Source organism: Ornithorhynchus anatinus, chromosome 3, assembly GCF_004115215.2.
Source record: "Ornithorhynchus anatinus isolate Pmale09 chromosome 3, mOrnAna1.pri.v4, whole genome shotgun sequence".
Lineage (NCBI taxonomy): Eukaryota > Metazoa > Chordata > Mammalia > Monotremata > Ornithorhynchidae > Ornithorhynchus > Ornithorhynchus anatinus.
Genome location: NC_041730.1, coordinates 42,229,889 through 42,246,292, shown reverse-complemented (window position 1 = coordinate 42,246,292; position 16,404 = coordinate 42,229,889). Strand labels below are relative to the sequence as shown.

At 47.2% G+C, this 16,404-nt stretch overlaps 2 non-coding genes across 2 annotated transcripts; both read right to left on the bottom strand.

Annotated features, from left to right (window-relative positions):
* Positions 1-656: 656 nt before the first annotated feature.
* Positions 657-794, bottom strand: LOC114810468. The gene has a single exon (XR_003758167.1). It is a non-coding gene; the product is annotated as a small nucleolar RNA SNORA7 (small nucleolar RNA).
* Positions 795-16,266: 15,472 nt separating this feature from the next.
* Positions 16,267-16,404, bottom strand: LOC114810675. Its single transcript, XR_003758370.1, has one exon. It is a non-coding gene; the product is annotated as a small nucleolar RNA SNORA7 (small nucleolar RNA).

Sequence of the window (16,404 nt, the reverse complement as noted above, 5' to 3'; positions counted from 1 at the left end):
AATGGCATTGTAAGCCCCCACATTCCTGACAGGAATGCCTGTTCAAACAGGGCACCCTTCGTACGACACAATTCACCACTCCTGTTCTCCCGTCCTACCGTGACTGTGAGCTCCACAGGGGACAGAGGCTGGGTCTGACTCGAATAACTTCTATCGACCTTAGAACAGTGCTCGACACAGAGTAAGTGCTTAACAAATATCATCATTGTTATTATTAGCATTATTGTTGAGAAGAAGCGTGGCCTAATGGAGACAGCGGGGGCCTGGGGATCAGAAGGACCTGGGTTCTAATCTCCGTGCTGCCACTTGTCTGCTGTGTGACCTCTGGCAAGTTGCTTAACTTCTCTGTGCCTCAGTTACCTCATCTGTGAAATGGGGATTAAAACTGTGAGCCCCACGTGGGACATGGATTGGGTCCAACCGATTATCTTGTATCTTGTCTTATGCCGTAGAGTCATTTCTGACCCATAGCGACATCATGGACACATCTCTCCCAAAATGCCCCGCTCTCCATCTGCAATCATTTGGGTAGTGTACCCATTGAGTTTCTTGGTAAAAATATAGAAGTTGTTTACCATTGCCTCCTTCCGTACAGTAAATTTGAGTCGCCCTCTACTCTCTCCCATGCCGCTGCTGCCCAGCACGGGTGAGTTTTGACTTGTAGCAGATGGCCCTCCACTCGCCAGCCATTGCCCAAGCTAGGAATGGAATGGACAGGCCTCTGCTTCACTCTCCCTCCTGTAGCTGAGACTGGTAGAGTCCTGGCAACTCTCTAGGTGTGACCCTGAGAGGAGAATCTTGTATCTACTCCCAACATTTACCTCAGTGTCTGGAACATAGTAGGCGTGTATCAAATGTCATAAAAAAAAGCATCCTCCATCCTCCGTGTGGCTACTTTCTTAGCTGGGTAGCCTACAGAAGACTTCCTTTCATTCATTCAATTGTATTGTATTCATTCATTCATTCAATCATATTTATTAAGCACTTACTGTGTGCAGAGCACTGTACTAAGTGCTTAGGAAGCACAATTTGAGCGTTTACTGTACTAAGGGCTTGGGAGAGTCCAATACAACAATAAACAGACACATTCCCTGCCCACAATGGGGAAGCAGCGTGGCTCTGGCTCAGTGGAAATAGCCCGGGCTTGGGAGTCAGAGGTCACGGGTTCGAATCCCGGTTCGGCCACTTGTCAGCTGGGTGACTATGGGCAAGTCACTTCACTTCTCTGGGCCTCAGTTCCCTCATCTGTAAAATGGGGATTAAGACTGTGAGCCTCACGTGGGACAACCTGATTACCCTGTATCTCCCCCAGTGCTTAGAACAGTGCTCTGCACATAGTAAGCGCTTAACAAATACCAACACTATTATTATTATAGGCTTTGGGGGAGACAGACATTAATATGAATAAATATTAAGATAATATAATGTAACCTGTTCACCAGTAGTTGATGAGAGTATCAGACTCCTGATGAATGAACTATCTTTTTGACTAATCAGGTCCCTACCAAGATATTGGGAATGGAATCAGTACCACCATCAGTATTTGTTATGCAACCATCGTGTGTGGAGAGCACTGAATTAAGAGCTTGGAAATATATCATAGATGTAGAAGACGGGGTCTCTTGTTCTTCTGGATCTTAGAATCCAATGAAATCTAATGAAATCTCCCTCTGATTAAGTTTAAACTGTTTTTGTCCTCCTCTTTAGGGGTGGAATGGCACCAGTTCAGAACTGCATCGATAGGCATCCCGAGAAAAGGAGAATGCTCCACTCCAGTTATTGTGGGTGCCATGGCATAGTGGATAGAGCATGGGCCTGGGAGTCAGAAGGTCTTGGGTTCTAATTCCGTCTCCACCACTTGTCCGCTGTGTGACCATGGGCAAGTCGTTTTACTTCTCTGTGCCTCATCTGTAAAATGGAGATTTAGACTATAAGCCCCACATGGGACAGGGACTGGGTCCAACCTGATTTGCTTGTAACCACCCCTGCACTTAGGACAGTGCCCGGCACATAGTAAGTGCTTAACAAATACCATAATTATTATTATTATCTTTTACTTTTACCTGGCCTCAGCCCAAGTAGGGTACAGGCTATTACAGTGGCAATTATTGTCTTGACTGGAATCAGAACAATAACAATGCTAATCATAATCATAATAATCATGGTATTTCTTAAGTGCTTACTATGTGCCAGGCATGGGGTAGATACAGTTTGGACTCAATCCCTCTCTCACATGGGGTTCTCAGTCTTAACTGAGGCACAGGGAAGTAAAGCAACTTGCCCAAGGTCACATAGCAGACAAGTGGTGGTGCCGGGATTAGAACCCAGCTCCTTCTGACTCCCAGGCACAGGCTCATTTCACTAGGCCATGCTGCTTCTGCTCCTGGTTCAAGGCTTCAGCTTGAATCAAAGGGGAAACCCGAGACAGGGTAGTAGAAATGATATTCTCTTCTCCTAAACCTGGAGGGTGGGTGGTGGCACCCGGGAGGTTGGGAACAGGGTGGGAAAAGGCTCCATATCTATTCCACCTAAAGGGAAACTTTAAATAAAGCATTTTGCGGGGACAGACTCCAGAACTGGGTAATCCATTTATATTTGGTCTGATCCTAGCATTTAAACAGATTGCTCTTCTAAATAGTGCTTTGTCTATTTGAGTGACACGTACACCCTCGTGCACGTCTGCACAAAAAGAATGAGGCTCCAAAACCTTTAAAAGCAAGGAAACCCAACATAACCGAGGGAGCCCCTCTGAAACCTGATTCTCGGAGGCAGATGCAAACAGCATTTCAGTAGCACGTACGGTCACATTTAGCACGAAGCCAAACCTTGCCTGGAAATAGAGATTCTCTTTTTGGGTATTTTCAACGGTCGTTCTCTTCAAAATCTTACAGCCCACTAGTGTATTTTTTCCCGGCGCCTCCCAGTGTTTTGAACTTAATAAATAATATTACCGCTACTACCGTATATTGAAAAAGAAAATATCTTCAACTAATGCTCAAGAAACTAGTTTAGAACTGTTCGGTTGATTCTAAAAGCCCCTGGACCCTAGCGCTGACATATTAATTCAAGTTCCTTTCATTTTATGAATGTTTCCTATTGCTTGGATAAAGAACGACAAATGTTCTGCGTTGAAGTTGTGCTATCTGTTCTAATGTCAGTTTTAGACCTTTTTTTTTTCTAAAGCACTGGGTCTTGGTAAGATGTTTATCTCCTAGCAAGGGAACACAGAACCCAAGGGATTTTTCAGGACTGTTCTCTAATTTACTGGTTATTTATCAAATTTCCTGCAAGCATGCACGCACACACGCATGATTATTCATAATCCTTATTTAGACAAAAGAGGATGGAGAACAAGTTTCTGACTCTAAACCAGAATACGATGCCTCTGAAAGTTATCATACTCCCTGGGGTCTTTCTTAAGAATGACACACCTTTTCCTATTTGGGGATATATACGTTAAACTATGCTTGGAGAATCTCTTATTTCTTTTTTAAAAGGAAGAAAATTGGCCTCTGAGACCAGATCAGTGCAGGAAATATTTATATTTGGGGAAGGGAGGAATAGTGGATAATGGGGGTTGCCTGGGTTGGAGGGCTTAGGAACCAAGATTCGAGATTTGAATGAAAGGACCTGAAGAAGAGAAGGGAGCTAGGTGATCTTTCAAAGTTCCTTCCTGCCCTCGAATTCCACGGATCCAATTGGAACTAGGTGATATGAAAGAATACTTAGACTGTGAGCCCCATATGGGACAGGGACTGTATTTGGACTAATTAACTTGAATCTACCCCAGTGCTTAGAACAGTGCTTGACACATAGTAAGCGAGAAGCCGCGAGGCCTAGTGGAAAGAACACAGGTCTGGGAGTCAGAAGGCCCCGGGTTCTAATTCTGTCCCCTCCACTTGTCTGCTGTGTGACCTTGGCAAATGGTTTAACTTCTCTGTTACCTCAGTTACCCCATCCATAAAAAGGGGATTAAGCCTGGGAGCCCTGGGTGGGACAGGGGCCGTGTCCAACTTAATTAACTTGCATCTACCCCAGTGCTTAGTACAGTGCCTGGCACATAGTAAGTGCTTAACAAATACCATAAAAAAAGATGTTTCTCAGTCCAAATGGAACCATGGAGCCATAGGACAGGTAGGGGCTGTGAAAGCCCCCTTTGCCTCTGCTCCACCCCCGCCCCGCTCCTCGCCCTTTCCCTCCCATCAGCACTGTGCTCATTCGTATATTTTATAATAATAATAATAATAATTATACGGAGAAGCAGCGTGGCACAGTAGAAAGAGCCCGGGCTTGGGAGTCCGAGTTCATGGGTTCAAATCCCAGCTCCACCGCTTGCCAGCTGGGTGACTTTGGGCAAGTCATTTAACTTCTCTGTGCCTCAGTTACCTCATCTGTAAAATGGGGATTAAAACCGTGAGCCCCACGTGGGACAACCTGATCACCTTGTATTCCCCAGCGCTTAGAACATTGCTTTGCACATAGTAAGCGCTTAACAAATATCACCGTTTATTTATTACCCTATTTATTTTGTTAATGAGGTGTACATCCCCTTGATTCTATTTATCTTGGTAATGTTGTCTTGTTTTGTTCTGTTTTGCTCTTTTGTCTGTCTCCCCCAATTAGACTGCGAGCCCGTCATTGGGCAGGGATTGTCTCCATCTGTTGCCGAATTATACGTTCCAAGCGCTTCGTACAGTGCTGTGCACATAGTAAGTGCTCAGTAAATACTATTGAATGAATGAAAGATCACCTAACTCATCTCTCTGTGGCATAATCATGGGTCTTTTGTCTGGCCTGATTTCTCTGGGGTTCTGGGCACGCAGTGATTTCCATTTTTGCATTGATGCCCACAGGATCCTTATCAGGCAGGTGGGAGGATGGAACTGTAGTAATAATAATAACTGTGGTATTTGTTAAGCCCTTACTGGGTGCCAAGCACTGTTCTAAGAGCTGGGATAGATACAAGATGATCGGGTCAGACACAGTCCCCGTCCCGCATGGGGCTCACGGTCTTAATTCCCATTTTACAGATGAGGGAACTGAGGCACAGAGAAGTGAAGTGACTTGCCCTAGATCAGACAGCAGACAAGAGGCAGAACTAGGATCAGAAACCACGTCCTGACTCCCAGGCCCAAGCTCTTTCCACTAGACCGCACTGCTTCCCTGCAAGGGAACAATGGGTTGCTTGTTTTCTAGAGGCTTATCCTAGAAAGTATTTTGAAAGTCAAATCATTTTCAAATCCAGACTAGATCCTTTGAAAAAACAAAATAAAAGCCTGAATGCTGTGTGAGCTTCCTGATTGAAGAAGCTTCTTTTTCAGTGTAAGGTTTTGAGGAACTTGTCAGGATTGAGTTACAGAGAGGTTGTGTTGGTCCAGATGAAAAATACAGACAGTGGAGCCGCTTCGGACCTGTCAGTTCTAGACCCTAAGCTCCTTGGGGGCAGGGAACGTGGCTACCAACTCTTTTATATTGTACTCTCTCACATGCTTAGCACAGTGCTCTGCTCACAATTAAGTGCTAATTAGGGAAGCACTGTGGTGTAATGAATAGGGCATGGAACTGGAAGTCAGAAGGACCTGGGTTTTAATCCCGGCTCCTCTACTCGTCTTGCTTGTGGCCTTGGACAAGTCACTTCACTTCTCTGGGCCTCAGTTACCTCATCTGTAAAATGGGGGTTATGACTGTGACCCCTAGGTGGAACAGGGACTCGGGCCAATCTGATTAGTTTGTGTTCTACCCCAGCACTTAGTACAGTGCCTGGCACATAGCACTTAGAAAATACAATAAATGAATAAATAAACAAATACCATTGATTGATTTCCCCCGTGTCTCCCCCAGCGCTTAGAACAGTGCTCTGCACATAGTAAGCGCTTAACAAATACCAACATTATTAAAGTTGGGAAAGCGAATTCGGACTGTCACTCAGTGAGCATGTCAGATGTGTTTGTCTCCTGTTTTAATCCCAACTAAAACAAGCAGGGAACATGGCTGAAATACAACATCCCAGCTGTAAATCGTGATCTAGGGCAGCCTGACGCCCAACGTACAAAGACAGAACAGGTGACCGAATGAGTAAAATACACCCATTTCTCAAGTCTAAAGTGGGACAGTGGGTGGACCTTCCAGGAAATGGGCTTTTCACACACTGGATACCCCAGTAGCAAGAGCCAGTAAATAAATAAATTGTGGTATTTGTTAAGCGCTTACTATGTGCAAAGCACTGTTCTAAGCGCTGGGGGATACAAGGTGATCAGGTTGTTCCACATGGGGCTCACAGTTTTAATCCCCCTTTGAGGTAACTGAGGCATAGAGAAGTTAAGCGACTTGCCCAAGGTCACACAGCTGACTAGAGGCGGAGCTGGGATTGGAACCCGTGACCTCTGACTCCCAAACCCGTGCTCTTTCCACTGAGCCACGCTGCTTCATGCCGCTTCAGTAGTCCAAGCATATGCCAAAGGGTTGGGAAGAAAAAGACAGGAAAGAGAGAGATAGCAAGAAAAAAAAAGAGACCGAAAGGGACATTGAGAAAGAAAGAGAGAGCGAGCTACAAAACAGATACAATAGAGAAGCAGATCCATACGTAGGCAGAGGAATTAAACACACCCGCATTAATGGAGTTCCACAGAACGTTAACAGTCACTTAATGATAATAATAATGTTGGTATTTGTTAAGCGCTTACTATGTGCAGAGCACTGTTCTAAGCGCTGGGGGAGATACAGGGTCATCAGGTCGTCCCACGTGAGGCTCACAGTTAATCCCCATTTTACAGATGAGGTCACTGAGGCACAGAGAAGTGAAGTGACTTGCCCACAGTCACCCAGCTGACAAGTGGCAGAGCCGGGAGTCGAACCCATGACCTACACGCACTTGCACATATGAACACATACACCCACACGCCCAAGCACACACACAGACTCACACGCACTCACCCAGAGAGGCATGTTCTGTGTGGAACAGCCCAGAAGTCAGAGTTCTAGCCCCGGCTCAGCCCCTTGCCTGCTGTGGGACCTTGGTCGGGTCTCTTAACTTCTCTGGGCCTCAGTTAGTTCATCTGTAAAATGGGGATTAAGACCTTGAGCCCCGTGCAGGACGGCGACTGTTTCCAACCTGATTAGCTTGTATCTACCCGAGGGCTTAGAACAGTGCTTGACCAAGTAAGCGCTTGGCAAATGCCATCATCATCAAGTGAGCAGAGGGGACTTCTTGAAACCGCTGCCCACCATGGGGCTGGAAGACAGGCATTCTCCAGTGCCGGGGAGCTGGGAAATAGCGCGACGAATTCTGGGAGCCCTGTTTGCCATCACTTCTGGGCCCTCCTCTCTGTTGTGGTTATTTCCTCCTTCCCTCATCTGGTTGGCACCGTGGTGCCATTATCTCCCTGGAGAAGCAACACAGGGTAGTGGATGGAGCACAGGCCTGGCAGGCAGAAGGTCATAGGTACTAATTGCAATATGACCTGGGGCAAATCACTTCTCGGTGCATCGGTTACCTCAACTGTAAAATGAGGATCGAGACCATGAGCCCCACATGGGACTGCGTCCAACTCGATTTGTCCGCATCCACGCCAGCGGTTAGTACAGTGCCTGGAACTTAGTAAGCGCTTAACAAATACTGTCATATGGAGTCCTTGCCCCTGCTGCCAGGGTCACTGCCATAACTTTAGGCAAATGGCTGGACCAGGATGAAGCAGTGCCAGTTTGCCAGTGTCGGGGTGTCTGGTCACCTTATTTAATAATTTTTTATGGTATTTGTTAACACTTACAATGTGCAAGATGCTGCGTGGCTCAGTGGCAAGAGCCCGGGCTTGGGAGTCAGAGGTCATGGGTTCGTATCCCAGCTCTGCCACTTGTCAGCTGTGTGACTGTGGGCAAGTCACTTCACTTCTCTGTACCTCAGTTACCTCATCTGTAAAATGGGGATGAAGACTGGGAGCCTCACATGGGACAACCTGATGACCCTGTATCTACCCCAGCGCTTAGAACAGTGCTCTGCACATAGTAAGCGCTTAACAAATACCAACATTATTACTGTACTATGTGCTGAGGTAGATACAAGATAATCAGGTTGGACCTTGTCCCACATAGGGGTCACAATCATAATCCCCATTCTACAGATGAGGTAACTGAGGCCCAGAGAAGTGAAGTGACTAGCTGAAGTCCACACAGCAGACGAGTGGCGGAGCTGGGATTAGAACCCAAGTCTTTCTGACTCCCAAGCCCCTACTCTATCCCCTAGGTCACATGGCTTCCCTCTAGAGGTATTTTTTTAATGATGTTTGTTAAGCGCTTACTCTCTGCCAGGCACTCTACTAAGCGAAGGGGTAATAGTCCCTGTCCCACATGGGGTTCTCAGTCAATCCCTATTTTAGAGATGAGGTAACAGACACAGGGATGTGAAGCGACCTGCTGTAGGTCACACAGGAGAGAAGCGGCAGAGCAGGGAATAGAACCCAGGCCTGTGCTCTCTCCACTAGGCCACACTGCTTTCCTCTAGAGGTACTTGGGATACCCCTAAAGGGAGTCTCTTGGGAAAAAGAGTTTGCAGATTCAGTTACCACACAAAAATTTGTATTGCTTTCTGGCCTTCATCTGACCTTGTGAAATCTTCTGACTCTGCAAACCGGGTCTAGTAATCTCACCAAAACAATTTATCTTGCATCATTCTAGCTCATCCCCCTTTCAGACACAGATGAATCAGGAAGTGCAGAGGGGCATGAAAATAAGAAATTTCAGTGAGGAGGTTATCCAAACATTCTATTAGTTATTTTGTCATTTATCCTTTTGAGCTATTCTGTGGTGTTATTCCACCTTACCGAATAGTTGGAAAGTAAGATGAGACCCAGTTTTTTTTCCTAAATCTGAATACATATATTCAGCAAGAATAGATTTCTAGAAAAATGGTATATTAAAAAGAAAGTGGAAGTGGATCCCAGCTCTGCCACATGTCAGCTGTGTGACTGTGGGCAAGTCACTTAACTTCTCTGTGCTTCAGTTACCTCATCTGTAAAATGGGGATTAAGACTGTGAGCCTCACAAGGGACAACCTGATGACCCTGTATCTACCGCAGTGCTTAGAACAGTGCGCTTAACAAATACCAACATTATTATAATACAGTGCAATGAGAAGCAGCCAATAGGTACTCAATCCCAATTCTGTTGTATCGTACTCACCCAAGCGCTTCGAATGGTGCTTTGCAAGCAGTAAGGGCTCAATAAATACGATTGACTGATTGATTTTACAGATGAGAAAACTGAGGCACCCAGAAGTTAAGGGACTTGACAGAAGGTAAATGGCAGAGGGGGGATTAGACCTAGATCCCTTGACTCACCGTCAGTGATCTTTTCTCTAGGTCATTCTGCTTCTCCCCTTAGACCCACCCATTCTTCCCAAACCACTTTCACCACCTCGGAACACCTGACGCAGAATACTTTCCGGTGAAAACAAATGGCTAGCCGCTGGAAGTTTTTGAGGCAAGGAGTGATATGTTCCCAACGGTGTTTTAAGGGGCTGGTATAAGCAATGGTATGTAGAATGAGTGGAAGAGAGAGAGAGGGCGGAGGCAAGAAGGAAGACAATAAGGACACCGTTCAGGGGATGAAATCTTGAATCAGGATGGCAACCATAAGAGTGGAGAGGAATGACTGACCTCTCAAATTTTAAGGTTGTGAAACGCTGAGATAGGAAGGCTGATAGGGTCATCGACAGTGATGGGAAAGTTAGAAGCAGGAGGTAGGCTTAGGAGGGAAGATGAAGAGCCTAATTTTTGAAATATTCATTCATTCATTCAATAGCATTTACTGAGCGCTTACTATGTGCAGAGCACTGTACTAAGCTCTTGGAATGGACAAATCGGCAACAGATAGAGACAGTCCCTGCCCACTGATGGGCTTACAGTCTAATCGGGGGAGACGGACAGACAAAAACAATAGCGGTAAATAGAATCAAGGGGATGTGCATCTCATTAAAACAATAGCGATAAATAGAATCAAGGGGATGTACATCTCATTAACAAAATAAATAGGGTAATAGAAATATAGAGTTTACAGTGCCAAGAGAGTCATCCAAGAGAGTCAGATATCTCAGGGCAGTTTGGGGCACACTTTGCTCTTTGAAAAACAAACTACTCTCTGTACCTCAATCTCATCTATTTGATCTCTCTTTTTTCTAATGGTATTTGTTAAGCGCTTACTATGTGCCAGGCACTGTACTAAGTGCTGGAGTACAAACAAGCTAATTAGGTTGGACACTGTTCACGTCCCACATGGGGCTCACAGTCTTAGTCCACATTTTACAGATGAAGTAACTGAGGCACAGAGGAATGAAGTGACTCACCCAAGGTCACACGGCAGACAAGTGCCGGGGGCGGGATCAGAACAGGCTGTGATTCTCAGATCCGTGATCTTTCCACCAGACTGGAGTTACGGGGATGTTCGTAAATTCTGTGGGGCTGAGGGAGGAGTGAATTAAGGGTGTAAATCCAAGTGTGAAGGGAACACAGAAGGGAGTGGGGGAAGAGGAAATGAGGAGTTTGTCGGAGAAGGTCTCTTGGAGGAGATAAGCTGTCAAGTAAGACTTTGAAGCTGGGGAGAGTGATCATCTGTTCGTGGCTTAGTGGAAAGAGCCGGGCTTGGGAGTCAGAGGTCATGGGTTCGAATCCCAGGTCTGCTGCTTGTCAGCTGTGTGACCTTGGGCAAATCACTTCACTTCTCTGTGCCTCAGCAGCGTGGCTCAGTGGAAAGAGCCCGGGCTTGGGAGTCAGAGGCCATGGGTTCTAATCCCGACTCTCTGCCGCTTGTCAGCTGTGCGACCTTGGGCAAGTCACTTCACTTCTCTGTGCCTCAGCAGTGTGGGTCAGTGGAAAGAGCCCGGGCTTGGGAGTCAGAAGTCATAGGTTCTAATCCCGGCTCTGCCGCTTATCAGCTGTGTGACCTTGGGCAAGTCACTTCACTTCTCTGTGCCTCAGCAGCGTGGCTCAGTGGCAAGAGCCCGGGCTTGGGAGTCAGAGGTCATGGGTTAGAATCCCAGCTCTGCCACTTGTCAGTTGTGTGACTGTGGCCAAGTAACTTCACTTCTCTGGGCCTCAGTTACTTCATCTGTAAAATGGGGATTAACTGTGAGCCTCACGTGGGACAACCTGATTACCCTGTCTCTCCCCCAGCGCTCAGAACAGTGCTCTGCACATAGTAAGCGTTTAACAAATACCAACATTATTATTATTATTAAAATGGGGCTGAAGACTGTGAGCCCCACATGGGACAATCTGATTACCTTGTATCTACTCCAGCGATTAGGACAGTGCTTTCCTGCCTTAACTCTGCCCTCTCCTCCTCCAGGCAGAACTTCTTCTCCTCCCTCATCCACACCCATGCCCGTCACCCCCGCCGATTGTTCCGGACCTTTAACTCTCTCCTTAGGCCCCCTGTTCCTCCCCCTCCCCCATCTCTCACCCCCAGTGATCTGGCCACCTATTTCCTCACGAAAATCAACACAATCAGGTCTGAGCTCCCCAAAGTCACCCCTCTGCCTCTCCCCTCCCCCCCCACCAACCCTCTCCCCTACTTTCCCATCCTTCCCTGCAGTATCCTCAGAGGAGATCTCCTCCCTCCTCTCAAGTGCCACCCCCTCCACCTGCGCCTCAGACCCCATTCCCTCTCACCTTATTAAAACCATCGCCCCTGCCCTCCTCCCTTCCTTAACTTCTATTTTTAACCACTCAATCTCCAATGGCTCCTTCCCCTCTGCCTTCAAACACGCCCACGTCTCCCCCATCCTAAAAAAACCCGCTCTCGACCCCACTTCCCCCTCCAGTTATCGCCCTATCTCCCTACTACCCTTCCTTTCCAAAATCCTAGAACGAGTCGTCCACAATCGATGCTTGGAATTCCTTAACTCCCATTCTCTCCTAGACCCCCTCCGATCTGGCTTCCGTCCCCTCCACTCTACCGAGACTGCTCTCTCTAAGGTCACCCGTGACCTCCTTCTTGCCAAATCCAATGGCTCCTACTCCATTCTGATCCTCCTTGACCTCTCTGCTGCCTTTGACACTGTCGACCATCCCCTCCTCCTCCACACCTTATCTCACCTTGGCTTCACGGACTCCGTCCTCTCCCGGTTCTCCTCTTACCTCTCTGGCCGGTCATTCTCGGTCTCCTTCGCTGGCGCCTCCTCCCCCTCCCATCCTTTAACTGTTGGAGTTCCTCAAGGGTCAGTTCTTGGCCCTCTTCTGTTCTCCATTTACACTCACTCCCTCGGTGAACTCATCCGCTCTCACGACTTTGACTACCATCTCTACGCAGAGGACACGCAGATCTACATCTCCGCCCCTGTCCTCTCCCCCTCCCTTCAGGCTCGCATCTCCTCCCGCCTCCGGGATGTCTCCACCTGGATGTCGGCCCACCACCTAAAACTCAACATGAGCAAGACTGAGCTCCTCATCTTCCCTCCCAAACCCGGTCCTCTCCCAGACTTCCCTATCACCGTGGATGGCACGACCATCCTTCCCGTCTCTCGGGCCCGTGATCTCGGTGTCATCCTTGACTCGTCTCTCTCCTTCACCCCACACATCCTATCCTTTACCGAGACCTGCCGGTCTCAACTTTACAATATCGCCAAGATCCGCCCTTTCCTCTCCACCCAAATGGCTACCTTACTGCTATGGGCTCTCGTTATATCCCGGCTAGACTACTGTGTCAGCCTTCTCTCTGACCTCCCTTCCTCCTCTCTCGCCCCGCTCCAGTCTATTCTTCACTCCGCTGCCCGGCTCATCTTCCCGCAGAAACGATCTGGGCATGTCACTCCCCTTCTTAAACAACTCCAGTGGTTGCCTATCAACCTCCGCTCCAAACAAAAACTCCTCACTCTAGGCTTCAAGGCTCTCCATCACCTTGTCCCTTCCTACCTCTCCTCCCTTCTCTCTTTCTACCACCCACCCCGCACGCTCCGCTCCTCCGCCGCCCACCTCCTCACCGTCCCTCGGTCTCTCCTATCCCGCCGTCGACTCCCGGGCCACGTCCTCCCGCGGTCCCGGAACGCCCTCCCTCCTCACCTCCGCCAAACTGATTCTCTTCCCCTCTTCAAAACCCTACTTAAAACTCACCTCCTCCAAGAGGCCTTCCCAGACCGAGCTCCCCTTCTCCCTCTACTCCCTCTACTACCCCCCCTTCACCTCTCCACAGCTTAACCCTCTTTTCCCCCCATTTCGCTCTGCTCCTCCCCCTCTCCCTTCTCATCCCCTCAGCACTGTACTCGTCCGCTCAACTGTATATATTTTCATTACCCTATTTATTTTGTTAATGAAATGCACATCGCCTCGATTCTATTTAGTTGCCATTGTTTTTACGAGATGTTCTTCCCCTTGACTCTATTTATGGCCATTGTTCTCGTCTGTCCGTCTACCCCGATTAGACCGTAAGCCCGTCAAACGGCAGGGACTGTCTCTATCTGTTGCCGACTTGTTCATTCCAAGCGCTTAGTACAGTGCTCTGCACATAGTAAGCGCTCAATAAATACTATTGAATGAATGAATGAATATTGAATGAATGTCACATAGTAAGCGCTTAAAAAATACCAACGTTATTATTATTATTATTATCTGTTCTGTCTTTCCTTCCTTACCGCTGGAAATTGTGAGCACCTATGGGTCAAGACTGTGTCTAAAGCACTGTCCCTGTGTACTTCTTAGTAGTAATACTATTTAGTCTGTGAGCCTCATGTGGGACAGGGACTGTGTCCAACCTGATTAACTTGTATCTATCCCAGTGCTTACAACAGTGCTTGGCACACAGCAAACACTTAATCAATATTAAAATTATTAGTAGTAATAGTAATAATACTGTACTCTCCCAAGCTCTTAGAACAGTGCTCTGCACAGAATAAATGCTCAATAAATACCCTGAGTGATAATGATAGTATTTATTAAGAGTTTACTAGGTAGGAAAGACTAGACAAAAGTGCTGAGTTTAGTGTTTTGTTCACTGAATGTGATTAATGAAAGTTATTACTGATTGACTGACTCATTATTAGTTTTATCCAATACTGTTAAGAGTAGGGTGTGGTAGAGGTGTGTGCTGCAAAATATTTACACACAGTACTGGGGGAAGAATCCCCTAAACTCTGTTGTAATTGTAATTTTTTATGAAGGAAAAAATTTATACATTTTTCTCACATTCATAAATATAAGAGAGAGAGGCTGGGGAAGACTTAAGAGACGGAGGGAGAAAAGAGAGAGAGAGAAAGAGAGAGAGAGAGAGATTCTTTGGGCTTTGAAGATCATGCCCCTTACGGTTAGATTTTATCCACGTAAACCAATAGGGCTGGAAAATTCAGTGTTTGAGATTAATAATCCCTCTCACGTTGTATACCTCATAAAACTTGTGTCTTGCTGACTGACAGTGGTCAGCAGCACCCTATATATGGAGTATTTTTTCTAAAGAATGTTTAAAATTATTTCAGTGCCTTGAACCAACTCTCGAATGTCTTAAACACATGAGGTATCATTTTCATTCTGCTCCAAGCCAATTATTTCCAGAGACATCTGCGAAATTTAGGGTAATGCGAAGGGGTTTAGTACAGTGTAGTGCCAGTAACTAGAATCTTCTTTCGTATTCCTTGAAAACCAACTGATCCCATGCTGAAGTAGTAAGGCAGAGGTAAACAGCCTGTGGGATTAACAGGGTTATGCCCTCTTGACCCAGTTAAAAGGTCTTCTTCGGCAGCTATTTCCAGGGCCGTCAGAGAGATGGCACACAGCCCGTACGTACATATCTGTAGTTTATATATTTATTTATATTAATGTCTCCCCCTCTAGACTGTGAGCTCGTTGTGGACGGGGAAGGTGTCTGTTTGTTGTTATATTGTACTCCCCCGGGTGCTTAGTACAGTGCTCTGAACACAGTAAGCGCTCAGTAAATACGTTTGAATGAATGAAGGAGAGATGGTTCCAGTGGTTTGGCCAATCTAGACTCAGTGCTTGTGAGTGGTCACTAAAGGTAAAGGGGGAGTGAGGGTAGTCCCCTTTGAAGCCTCCATTTCCACCCCCTTACGTTCATTCTTCATTCCATCCCCTTTCTTTTTCATTCCCCTCCAGCAGAAGCAGGATTCCACATTCCACAAGGAATCACTGTGAATATGGAGGAGATCAAATTACAACCTTTTTTATGGTATTTGTTAAGGGCTTACTATGTGCCAGGCATTGTACTAAACACTGGGGTGGATTCAAGATAATCAGGTTGGGCACAGTCACTGTCCCACATGCGGCTCCCAGTCTGAATCCCCCTTTTAGAGAAGCAGCGTGGCCTAATGGCAAGAGCATGGGCTTGGGAGTCAGAGGATGTGGGTTCTAATCCCGGCTCCACTGCTTGTCTGCTGTGCGACCTGGGGCAAGTCACTTAACTTCTCTGTGCCTCAGTTGCCTCACCTGTGAAATGGGGATTAAGACTGTGAGCCCCACATGAGACAACCTGATTACCTTGTAACCACTCCAGTGCTTAGAAAAGTGCTTGGCACAGAGTAAGCGCTTAACAAATACCAACATTATTATTATTATTATTAGAGAAGCAGCGTGGCTCAGTGGAAAGAGCCTGGGCTTGGGAGTCAGAGGTCATGGGTTCGAATCCCGGCTCTGCCACTTGTCAGCTGGGTGACTGTGGGCAAGTCACTTAACTTCTCTGTGCCTCAGTGACCTCATCTGTAAAATGGGGATTAACTGTGAACCTCACGTGGGACAACCTGATGACCCTGTATCTATCCCAGCGCTTAGTACAGTGCTCTGCACATAGTAAGTGCTTAACAAATACCAACATTATTATTATTATTATTACAGATGAGGCACAGGGAAGTCAAGTGACTTGCCGAGGGTCACACATCAGACAAGTGGCGGAGCTGGGATCAGAGCTTTTCCCTGCCCGTTTCCTCCCAGGGAAGCATCCAGGGAGTGGGGGAGATGCTAAATCTATCTGGGACTCAGCCAGTTGGCTGAGGACCTTCAGCCAACCCTGAGGAACTGAGTCCGCTGAGATCATGGACTGTTCCTTTGCCTTGTCTTGTCTTATGCCGTTGAGTCATCTCTGACCCACAGCTTTGCCACGGACACATCTCTTCCAGAACGCCCCACCTCTATCTGCAATCGCTCTGGTAGTGGATCCACGGAGTTTTCTTGGTAAAAATACGGAAGTGGTTTACCACCGCCTCCTTCCGCGCAGGAAACCTGAGTCTCTGCCCTCGTCGCTCCCCGTGCCGCTGCTGCCCACCACAGGTGAGTTTTGACTTGTAGCAGATTGCCTTCCACTCGCTAGCCACTGCCCAAGCCAGGAATGGAATGGACAGGCCTCTGCCCGTCTCTCCCTCCCGTAGCCGAGACTGGTAGAGGACGGGAAACCCTCCAGGTGCGACCCTGAGAGGGG